At 40.7% G+C, this 12,392-nt stretch overlaps 2 protein-coding genes across 3 annotated transcripts in view; one reads left to right on the forward strand and one right to left on the reverse strand.

The window, feature by feature from the left end:
• NAF1 (nuclear assembly factor 1 ribonucleoprotein) overlaps positions 1-12,392 on the forward strand; it is a 1,472,570-nt gene that overhangs the window by 583,024 nt on the left and 877,154 nt on the right. The gene's annotated exons all lie outside the window — the stretch shown is intronic.
• Positions 1-12,392, reverse strand: part of LOC122794083 (LARGE xylosyl- and glucuronyltransferase 2-like) — a gene marked incomplete at its 3' end in the record, with an annotated part of 516,130 nt that overhangs the window by 319,145 nt on the left and 184,593 nt on the right.

The following is a 12,392-nucleotide window of genomic DNA, read 5'->3' on the forward strand; positions in this document are numbered from 1 at the left end:
CTGAACTTATTTTGACATGTACTAAATGCAGACAGTCAAAATTAACTAAATGGTGCTTTTTTAATCATGGGTTTCAGACAGCAAATGAGTAAATTTGTGTCAGTTTGCCTTTTCACCTAGGTGGCAAGAAGCAAATCGTGTGGTAGCCTTTATAAAACAAGACACAATCCCAGCCAAAACCTCAAGTGTATTACTTCATGTTTAGAAGAATCCTACCTTTTGAAGTGACATCCCTGCCTTATACAACTTATGTTCATTCACTGTTATCTCTATGGAGCTATCACCATGGTTACCTTGTCAAGGGTGAGTTATGGTGAATCAACATGGTCACAGACATGACAGCAGTCACACCTTTACTCCTGAGAACAGTGACATGGCATCAGATAACTGCTATACGTATACACAGGGGCTTTCCATTTCCCATGTACTTCTGTGGAAGTTTGGAAATTTCACAGATTGACAACAATGGAAGAAGTGAATAAAAACAGAAAACTACCATTTCCCTTGTTTCATCTACAAAAATGAACTAATATCAGTCAAAAGACATTTCAGACTGATAAGTCTTATATATGCCTTATATATACAACTATGATAATAGATGATATCTTCTCAAAATGCGAGAAAAAAAATAGATGGTGACTATAAAGGAAGATGTTAACAGTTTTAAGAAGGTAAAATGTGCTATGCCACCCAAGGCTGTTGTATTCTTTATAAATATGCTGGATCAGGAAAGGAGTAGGGTTGTCAAGGTTACTGTCTGCTTCTTACTTATAGTGGCATTTTCTGAACAAACCTTTCTTGTCCTAGACCAACAGCTGTCAGATCTTTCAGTCTGAACTTGGCAAATGCTTTTGTTAATATTCATAATTCAAAAAAATAAAGACTTCATTTAAAAAATAACAAGGTGGTATGGAACTTGCGGTCAAACAGAAACAACTGAAGCATGGCAGTAAGCATCCTAATGGATATGACATCACTAGCGAGCTTCTTCAGTGTTCACTATTTGAACCTGTATAACTTGGGATCTTTACTGCAGGTACTACATTTAGGAAATCTGTACAGGTAGCCATTTCCTGAAATGCATGTAAATTAGGATTTGTTGTTACATCACTCTTGCACTTAACCTAGCTTCTAAGATTTTCAGATCACATAAATGAAGGAAAAGTTAAAATTTTAATGTTAAGGAACATGTCATTGTGCCATTCAGTAAGAGAAAAGGGATAAAAAGAAAACCCACTGGACCCACCACGACCGGTTAAAACTTTATTTAACACAAAGATAACAGCTTTCAAGCATTAGCTTTTCATCGGATCTTAAAAAAAAAAAAAAAAAAAAATTTTGAAATCAACCATATTTAAACAAACAGCAACCAATTAGAATCAATAGCAGAATCTACACCCCTTTAATAAGGGTTTTAAAGGCATACAAGCATTCAACCCAGGTGAATGGTTAGCTTGCATTTCAGCTATCCATCTTAACTCAGCTAATTCAACTGGTCATGGTGGTTTCAGTGGGTTTACTTTTTATCCTGTATGGTATATTTTACCACTGTGGACTTTCGCTTCTTCCTTGGCTGCTTTGGATTTTTATTCAGTAAGAGAAAGTAAGTGAAACTGAGTCTCTAACAGTGGAGGGTAAAGGTATTTCAAGATCTGGTAGCATTATAGAATGGGCAGAATTTCTGGCCAAAAAAAGCTTTCTCTGCTTACAGTGTCACTTTTAGTTTTAAGGCCCTAGCTGACTCAGTGTTACATAAACAATGTCTACTTTTTAAAACAGAAAGTAGCCAGCACAGTTCATGTAATACTGATAAGTACAGTTCTGGGAATGCACTCACCATTAGCTAGAGAGCTGAAAAGAAGAATCAGTGGTGCAGTAGCATTGATTACCCATGGGAACTAATTGCAGGTAGATGTATGCCATCCTGGACGGACATCTAGAGCTTTCTGATGGCTCCAGAGTGGGGCTGAACTCCTCCTCGTGCCCAACATATTACACTTATGTACATCTAAAGAAGGTAGCTTGTATCACTTTCTGTACTTTCTAAATAGATGGATCTCCAACAAGCATGTCTAAGATGGTGACATGAAATATACACGTGGCACCTCTTTGCCCCCACAGTGTGTCGATCATCAGCAACATCCATGGTCAAGTGGCCATTTGTTTCACTGGGTGACAGCCGAAAGGGAGGAGCTATCATTCAGACTGCCATAAGGGGTGGTTTGAGGTTTTCTGCTAGGTTTCTCTGTCTGCAACATCATGGACATGGCAAAGTTTAGGAAGTGGGCAAGCAATGGGATGACCTTGGAAGCCATTACTTCACTTACGACCGGAATATACCCTAGAGCATCCCTGCCTAATTCCCCTAAAGCCTGAACAGTGAGTCTCCTGGTCTTCACCATGATATGGTGAAAAAACAACCTCCATGCACTTACAGCACAGGAACCAAAATTTCAAAACATGACCAGCTGTCTGTTGACATAACTTTAATCCAATGACTCACTCTAAGTGAAAAAAAACAGCAAAGCAGTTTCCACATAAACCATCATCAGTGCAAATCACAAAAGCTGCAATTATTATTTAATTCAGAAAAACGCATTTAAATATAAGTAAAGGCAGAAGTGTCCCATCCCAAGAATTATGGCACTGCAATGTTTCCATTCTCTCAAAGGTTTTCACACATGGGATCATTGCAGTTTCTCAGAATGTGAATCATTTTATGTTTTATTAGTCATGTTTAACCAAGTTATTTTCTTTCTGATGCTTGTCTTTTCTAATTCTTATTTCTTTATTAGTTTTTCATTAACTATTTTTATTCCAACAGTAATGTACTACTGCAGTCTAATACTACTACCAGTCTATTCAACTCCACTCAGTGAAATGCTTCAACCCTTCCATATATACCATCGCCTTTGCCCACTGCATCTAGGTACACCTACCTCCTCTGCTCTTTAACCTCTAGAGCTTCCTTTTTCTACACCTGCCTTCTCTTACATCCCACTCTCTCCATAATAATCATCGCCTTTACTTCTGGCAAATGACTTAATCAACATATTCTTGACATATTTCTAAATGTATAATATTGTAATGTCTACCAGTAAATTGTAAATATTATAGCAAAGCCAACTTACAATGTTAGCTCTTCTGACAGTATAACTGCTTAGGTGAGAATTCATATGCACAAATACAAATGCGGCAAATCTTACTATCTCTATCAATCTTTTATGCTTCTGCACATCTTAAAACCATCACACTGTCATTAAATATACTGCCAAATGATCCAGGTCATAGTCATCTGGCCGACCTACTTACCTGGTTGAGAAATGTGAAATATATAAAATGAAAATACATTTATAAAGAAAACATTAAGGATCACAAAATAATTTTCAGTGAATATTTATCTAAATATACATTTGTTCAAATATGAAATGGATGGAGTACTTTCTCTGTTTGCACTTTATTGTACACTCCAGATAAAAATTAGTTTACAGCCATAACCCAACATTGTTTTCAATGAAGTATTTGGCTGACTTTAGCTTTTTGAACATAAGATCATATTTCCTTTGTTTCCCACGTGTACATAACAATAATACTGGACCACTTTGGTGCATTTGTGCATTTTTTTGATACAGGCCTTTGCTGTAATGATACATAAAGCTACAGGGGAAAACGATATAATTAAAGTTTTATTGTTACCTAATGTACTTATGCTTTAACAAATTTTTTTTGCACTATGATAACTTAAATTCAGCTTATATTTAGGGAGGGTTACAGAAAGTAGATGCCATTATATATCCAGAAATCATTATCAATGACACTGTTTAGACTCTTTTTTTCATTACATTCTATTCCTCAAAATATGATCACTTGGTCATATCCTTTAAAGCTGTCACAATTTACAGGAAGTTGCATTCCATTTCTTGGTTTCAGGACTACTTAACTGGTACTCAAAGTAGTACGAAAATGCAAACATAACGTTCAGTAACTTATCTGGCAGGAGCTCCCACAAGACTCCATTCTGGGGCAATTATCATATTCATTATTAATGAATTTAGGGCCCAAAATAGTCTAAATACTAAGACAGTTTCATATTCACATAGAATAGTATTGATTATAAAAAGCTCTTGTCCAGCAATTAAAGGCACTTCAAACCAATTTATTAACAATTCAAGACAGGTTCAGCAAAGAGCAACAAAACGAAATGTGTGCTGCTGCACAGTGTATATCTGGCACATTTTTGTGAACAAACAGTACTGAAGTACTGAGACACAGACTTGGATTCAGCTTTATTAAATTATTTCCCCATTATGTACTCCTACAAACAAATTCATATCACAGCTGCATAATTTTACAAAATTAGAGTAACTGTATATTAGGGAAAGTTAATAAATGCCAGCAGACTTCTGCTCAGCCTAATGGAATATAAATACATACTTGTTCACTCACTTGTCAAGCTTCCATGCAGAAGTTGTAAGAAACTTACAACACAACATTAAGCTTTATCATTAATAAATCATATTGCAGTAATTGTAGCCTTTTAGTAAGAGTCCGACATAATGCCCCTTATTCTAAAATGATAATTTTTAATTTAGTAGTGTTTGTTCACAGAGTACATTTGGAATTAGTTCCAAGGACAATATCTGATCTATTTTGAATAATCAGAAGATGTTAAGTGACACTTGATTAAAGGACATAGTACATGGTGGAAAACAAAACAACTCACATTCCACTGTTTTTCAGTTTGTACATAGTGCATTCCCTTTTGCTAACTTCAATTTAAAGGTATACTTTAGTTTAACAGAAAAGGGTACTTGAAAAGAGACTAATGCTTAAAATTCTGTCTGACTGTTACTGCCCTGCATCCTAAAGTTTACATGTGAGCAATCACAGGACACTCATTTGATTCACTGGTTTATGAAAAGCAAATATTGAAAATCAGTGAGTTAAAAATCCTAAAAGAAACAAAACTTTTTTTTTGCAGGGGAGGCAAGCCTCTATCTGTACCCCACACTACCCAAATTACACATTCCAACTTCATGGTCACAAAACAGTTGAGGAAAAGGGTATAACCCCTGAAAGGAACTGCACTGGCTCATCACAGCATTACATTTTCAAATTAAAGTCATTCATCCACCAAAAGGGTATAATCCCTGAAAGGAACTGCACTGGCTCATCACAGCATTACATTTTCAAATTAAAGTCATTCATCCACCAGTGCTGTGATGATTTTTAACTATATCTCATAAAGTTAATTATGATTATGAATGCATGCCAGTAGTCAGTTTGTTTATAAAGAAATCTGAAATGGAAATTGGGATATCTTATCCCTCTAAGTGAAGCATGGATGATGGTATTAAAATATTTCAGTGTTAACTCATTTCTTAAGCAGTAGACATCTTGTTCAAGAAACATGCATACAAGCCACTGGAATATTTTTTTAACCAAAATCTTTTTATCATTAATGTGTATTGTCCTGCAAGTTACTGTGGCTTACTTTGCAGCAAAACATCAGTCAAGGTTGAGCCTTTAATCCTTTCTGTTAATGTAAATAAAACTACATTAGCAATGACCATGCATTTCAGAGGCACATGCTCAACAACAAATGAATGTTGGTCTTCAAAGAATCTACCTGTTCCTTACATATTAAATACATAGCAGACCTAAATAGTCAGCAGTGCGTCTTCTCCTCCCATTACCTTACATACTGAATAAGCAGCAGACCGAACTAATCAGCAGTGCATCTTCTCCCATTACCTTATATACTGAATAAGCAACAGACCGAACTAATCAGCAGTGCATCTTCTCCCATTACCTTATATACTGAATAAGCAACAGACCGAAAGTACAGTTTTGTACCTACCATAAATGTAGATGTTCGAGTGCTAATACAGCTGCAGTCATAACAGATGGGTTTTCCTGCCGTCAGGCGGGTCCTCGGTCGGCCGAATTCCAAAGTCTAGGTCCGGCGTCGGATGTCGTCGCTTCTTCCCGACCCCATTTTCTTCAGTTTTTCTTGACCCAGATGTCAGGTGCCCCCAGAAGGAAGGCAATACATAAATTTATATAATAATGAAATGCAATATAATCAAAAAACAGTAGTTGCAAGCAAATACAACATAAAAGAATACCCCAATCAGGTTGTAAGAGGAGGTGTTAGCCATTAGGCCTGTCCCAAGAGGGGAAGGAGGGATGGGAAACCTGGACTGCAGCTGTATTAGCACTCGAACATCTACATTTATGGTAGGTACAAAACTGTACTATGTTCATCGTGCATACAGCTGCAGTCATAACAGATGGGTAGAATCCCAAAGCTAAAAAAGGGGTGGTAGGCACTAGGTGGAACTAGGAGGAGCTAGGATGCCCTGCAAGACTGCAGTGGCAAAGCCTGCTCTATATTTGGAGTATAATGGTAGGTGATAGTGCTTGGAGAAAGTATGTACAGAACTCCAAGTGGCAGCTTCCAAAATATCTTTGGTAGGAACCCCCCTGAGGAAAGCTGAAGAGGTAGCTGTGGCCCTTGTGGAGTGAGATCTGATGCCTGCAGGTACAGTTTTACCATGAAAAGAGTAACAAAAGTGTATGCAGTGGGCTATCCATTTTGAGATTGTCTGTTTGGAAATAGGCTTCCCTTGAGCTCCTGTAGCATAGGACACAAAGAGTTGCTCTGATTTTCTGAAAGGCTTTGTTCTGTCCAAATAATAACATAGCTGCCTGTGAATGTCCAAGGAATGTAGTAGTCTCTCCCCTTTGTTTTGAGGATTAGGGTAAAAGGTAGGTAAGTGGATAGCCTGATTCAAGGCTACCCTGGATACTACCTTTGGCATAAAGGAAGGATTGGTTCATAAGGAAACTCTGTCCTGATGGAAAATGATGAAAGGCTGCACAGCCATGAGGGCTTGTAGTTCCGAAACCCTGCGAGCTGAGGTGATAGCCAGCAGGAAGGCTGTTTTTCAGGACAAATATTGCAGTTCTGTTGAAGCACCTGGCTCAAAAGGAGGCAAGGTCAGTTTTTCTAGAATGAAATTGAGGTCCTAAGCAGGTACTGGTTGTTTCCTTGGGGGTTTTATATTCTTAGCCCCTCTGAGGAACTGTCTTAAGAGGGGGTGAGAGAATAAAGGAGGATCAGTGTTGTATTCTGCAGAAATGGCTGAGGCATGGATTTTGATGGAGGAGAATGAAAGTCCACTGCTTAGCAACTCAGCTAGGTACTGTAATATTTGAGGTAAATTCAGTATTCCAGGATTCTGGCCCTTTTTCTCATTCCAGGCACAAAAATGTTTCCATTTTGCGGAGTAGGCTTTTCCAGTGGAAGGTCTTCTGGCCTCCAAGATGACGTCCTGCACCTCCTTGGAGAGTAGGGTCTGTTGTGATTTTAAGGAATCTTCCATGCGGCTAGATTGAGTGTTTTCAGCTGACTGTGAAGAGTTTTGAAGTTGTGCTGAGTCAGTAGAAGAGGCATTAGAGGCAGGATCCATGGTGGGGGATGCGTCAGGCTCCTCAGGAGTGGGTACCAGTGTTGTCTTGGCCAGTCTGGAGCAATGAGAATCATCTTTGGCCTGTCTGCTCTGGTTTTTAATAGAACTTTGGGCAGCAGAGGAAGAGGTGGAAAGGCATAAACTGTCATTGTTGTCCAACTGAAAGAGAGTGCGTCCACTTTCCATACCTGTGGATGAAAGGTCCTTGAGCAGAATTTTGCCAATTGGTGATTTCTGTGGGAGGCAAAGAGATCTATGTCTGGCCTTCCCCATGCTTGAATTATCTTTGTAAAAACTTGAGGATGCAACTTTCATTCGTGTGGGTCTGTCATATTTCTGCTTAGGTTGTCTGCCAGTGTGTTTTCCTTGCCTGGCAGGTACTGTGCTTGAAGTTTGATTTGTAATTCCAGAGCCATGTTCCAAAGAGACATGGCTAGCCTGCATAGGGGGTATGAATGGGTTCCTCCCTGTTTGTTTATGTACCACATTACTGTGGTGTTGTCTGTCCTTATCAATAGCTGGCCTGGATGCAGTAGGTCTTTGAAAGCTATAATAGCATTTATTACTGCTAGCATTTCCTTTTGATTGATGTGTAGGTGCTTTTCTTTTTGGGACCATATGCCCTGAATGCACCGATCTGTCATGTGCGCGCCCCAGGCATAGTCCGAGGCGTCTGTTGTGATGACTTGATTTGCTTGAGGCTTGCAGAATGGGAGACCTGTGTTTCTTTGGCATGCTTGAGCCCACCACAGAAATTCCTTTTGAAGACATGGAATCAGTGGTATTATTGTTTCCAAACTGTGGCTGTGTTGAGACCATAGGTTTTTTAGGTACCACTGAAGTTTCCTCATATGCAGCTTTGCACATGTGATTAGTAGGATGCAAGATGCCATGAATCCCAGAGCCTGCAGGATTTTCCTTGCAGTCAGCCTGGTGAAAGTTGCCAGTTTTCTGAAGTATTGAGTTAGTTGCCCTTGTTTCTCTGGCGTGAGGTAGGCCATCTGGGTGTTGGTATCCAAGCTGGCACCCAGGAAAATTATTGTTTGAGAGGGTATTAGCCTTGATTTCTTTTTTGTTGACTGTGTATCCCAGAGAATTCAACAACATTATTACAAACACCAGATGTTTCAGAAGTATGTGCTTGCTGTCCACTTGGATCAGGCAGTCATCCAAATATGGGTATATTTGTATCCCTTGAAGTCTGCAGTAAGCAATTACTGATGGCAGGCATTTCGTGAACACTCTGGGCGCAGTAGATAAGCCAAAGGGCAATGCAGAGAATTGATAATGTGTTGAACCTGCAAGAAATCTAAGGTATCTTCTGCAATCTTGTCTGATTGGGACATACAGGTATGCCTCCATGAGGTCCAATGTTACCAGCCAAGACTCCTTGCCCAGCATGGGAAGAAGCTGCTGTAATGTGAGCATCTTGAATTTTGGCATGGGTAAAAATGTGTTTAGGATGGATAGGTCCAAAATAGGTCTCCAATCTTTGCCCTTCCTTGGTACCAGGAATAGTCTGGAATAAAAACCTTGACCCTGTTCTTGTGCAGGTACCTCTTGAATAGCTTTCATGTCCATGAGATCTGAAATTTGTTTTTGTGCCTCTGCCCTTTGATTGTGTGGCAGGTTTGGCATGCCTCTCATTTTTGGAAGGGTGTGAAAGTGGAATCTGTAGCCTCTGTCTATAATGTCCAGGATCCATTTGTCTTTGGTGACAATATGCCAATTTTTCGAAAATAATGCCAGTTTTCCACCTAAAGGTGCTGCCATTTGAGCCTTGCTTGGCATGCAAAGGGGAAAGTCATTGGATCTGCTTTCTGAATGGCTGTGAACTATCCTCACCACCTCTGAGTAGGTGCTTGGCATTGTCTGCCTCTAAACGATCCTTGAGATTGCCCTCTACCCCTTGGCCGCCTGTATCTACCTCTTTGGGGTCTGTCCGTGGCTGGAAAGGACCAATTTTTTGAAGGCCAATTTCTACTGAAACGTGGAGGTTGTACCTGTAGGAAATCTTTCACTATTTGCATTGATTTTGCCTTTTCCTCCATTTTCTTTAATACCTCCTCAGCTTTAACACCAAACAATACATCTTTTTGCAGAGGTGCATCTAGTAATTTAGCTTTGACATGATCTGGTAAGGTTTGCTCTTTGAGCCAACCATGTCTATGTATGACTGATCCTGTAATAGCAGCTCTACATGAGGCCTCTAAAGCATCAAAACCACATTGCAAGGTATGTTTACCCACTTGTTCTGCACTATGTAACAAATCCTGCAACTCCTTCAAGTCTGGTTGTTCAGGATGTGACATTTTGCTTTTCAACTGTGATAACAGAAACTGTTGGTACTTTAACATATGGAACTGACAGTTTAATGCCCTCATGGTTGAGGAGGCCGAGGTGTATACCCTTTTCCCCCACCTTTCTAAAGCTCTGGAATCTCTCTCTGAAGGTAATGGATTTTTAGCAGTGGAGGCCTTAATTCCCCCTTGGGACCCTGTGAAATAGTTTCTGGGTCAGCTGCATGGCTTTTGTATAAGAATTGGTGTGAATCAGGAACCCGGTAATACCTGTCAGGCTTGACTGGAGCTGGAGGTAAAGAATCTGGGTTAAGGCAGACCTCCGAATACACATCATCTAGTATGTCTAAGACAGGAGGTATAGCCAGAGGCCTGTGCTGAGGGAGCAAGAGGAAATCCCTAAGCCTTTTCTTGGAGTCTGAGTACTCTTGGCCTTTCCAGTGGAAGTGTTCCCTCAAGGTATGTAAGGTTTCCCCAAAAGAGTAATCCTCAGGGGGGGAGACACAGGGAATGGACTCCTCTGCATCAGAATCTTCAAAAGGGGAGTATGAATGTTCCTGGTCTTCAGAATGTTCTGAAATAATGGAGGCCTGGTCCGAGGAAGGGGATTCTTCCTCCACTCTGGGCCTTTTGTCCAGGGGGGGTTGAGAACCTCTGATAAGAGTAATTAAATCCTCAGCCATTTTGAGCATCTGCTTTTTAGGCATGGGGCCTTGAGAGGGGCCCTGTGGAGCTTGTCTTTTAGTATGCATGGCTGCTTTAGACTTAGTGAAAGCCTTGATGGAAAAAGAAGAGGAAGGCCTGAAGACACCTTGAGAGGTGGCAGGCCTGTCTAAACTCTGAGTTTCACCGCCAAGAGTGGCTTCGGTATCTGTAGTCGGGGTGTGGGCCGAAGAGCCTGCGACCTCGGGCACAGAAGACACCGCCAATGAAGTGTCATCGGTAGTCAGGGGCTGCGTAGGTGCCTCGCTGAGAACCGGACCGCCTGTATTCGGCTTTGGCGTGGTGTCGGTAGAAGTCGCAGACCTCGTATGTCGGTCCTTATCTTTGCGTCTTTTACTCAAAACTGGAGTTGGAGTATCCGACGACATAATGTAATTAAACTTTTTGCCAAAATAGTGTTGGGCGAACTCCGCCCGATGCTTAACAGTGCGTCTGTTGAATGTAGCACAAAAACGACAGGCCGAGACGTCATGGTCTGGGCCTAAGCAAGGAATGCAGAGGGAATGAAAATCCTTATGCGGTATTTGCTTCCCACATGAAATGCAATTATTAACTTTGTCTGACATCGGTCTGAGGCAAGAAAAGTTTCCCCAACGGGGTATTTAGCTTTCAAGAAGACTTCGGTTGAAAAATATTCGTAATCTCAGGAGCTGGCCGACCGGCACTTGCAAACTGCTTCTGCTTCGGGCACCGCGCAGCAAGAAAGACTGAAGAAAATGGCGTCTGCTGGTTCTTTTATACCCCTGTCGCACTGACATCAGGGAAGAAGCGACGACATCCGACGCCGGACCTAGACTTTGGAATTCGGCCGACTGAGGACCCGCCTGACGGCAGGAAAACCCATCTGTTATGACTGCAGCTGTATGCATGATGAACATCTAATCAGCAGTGCATCTTCTCCCATTACCTTATATACTGAATAAGCAACAGACTTAACTAATCAGCAGTGCATCTTCTACTCTCATTACCTTTACTAAATCTGTATTAGGTCTGTCATGTATAGTTTCTACATACCCCTCTTGTTAGTGTTGTACAGCCATCTCTAGAAACGCATTACATGCATTCATCACCTTTTCCATTAACAACTCTTCCTGATATTCCTGAACAGCCATATCTCAGTCCTCAAAAAGTGGTCTCCTTATTCTGTCACATTTCTCACACTTCTTCTTGGGAACACTGCTGCTGCTGTCAATCTGGACTATGGCAAACTTGGAAGCATGAATCGTACCTTTCTTTTTCTGATGGTATATGTTACCACTTTCTGCATGTTCTTCTATCACAGGACTTGTGCTACACATGATGCACCACACCATCTCCATCCAGTGTCCTCATGTGACAGGGTTACTAGTACTGTATGTAGTACTTAAGGTGCATCTGAGCAACTGTCTGATACAAAAGTTAAAGTGCCACTGTTTTATCCAAATGGCCATGTGCCTCCTGTATAACAAATTATTACAGAAGCTTACTTGTTGCTTTTGTACAGCAGCTAATACTCAAATTATTTACTGAATAGCTGTAATTCCATTTCCAGTTTTACAGATGTCGCATCTTTTTATTTCCTTTGAGTGCTCTTCCACTAGCTTTGGATTGTTATTATTTCCAATGACAGGAAGATACTATATGTTTATCCACTCCATTGACCTTGCCAAGCATGCTCTTATATGCTCCACTACATAGAGGCACAGCAGTTAGTCTTGCTGCCTCACAGCTTTAGGGTCATGGGGCCAGAACCTAACGGCTGGTCCTGTCTGTGCAAAGGTTTGCATGTTCTGCACTGCCTGTGTGCATTCTCCTTTGGCACTCCTACTTCCAGCAGTTTTCACAGGTGTGCTAATTGACTACTCTAAATGGTTCATGTATGCTGCAATTGCATGGATTTGCTCCTGAGGGCTAA

This window comes from Protopterus annectens, chromosome 2.part1 (genome assembly GCF_019279795.1).
Source record: "Protopterus annectens isolate FY-2018-M chromosome 2.part1, PAN1.0, whole genome shotgun sequence".
In the NCBI taxonomy this organism is placed as follows: Eukaryota; Metazoa; Chordata; order Ceratodontiformes; family Protopteridae; genus Protopterus; species Protopterus annectens.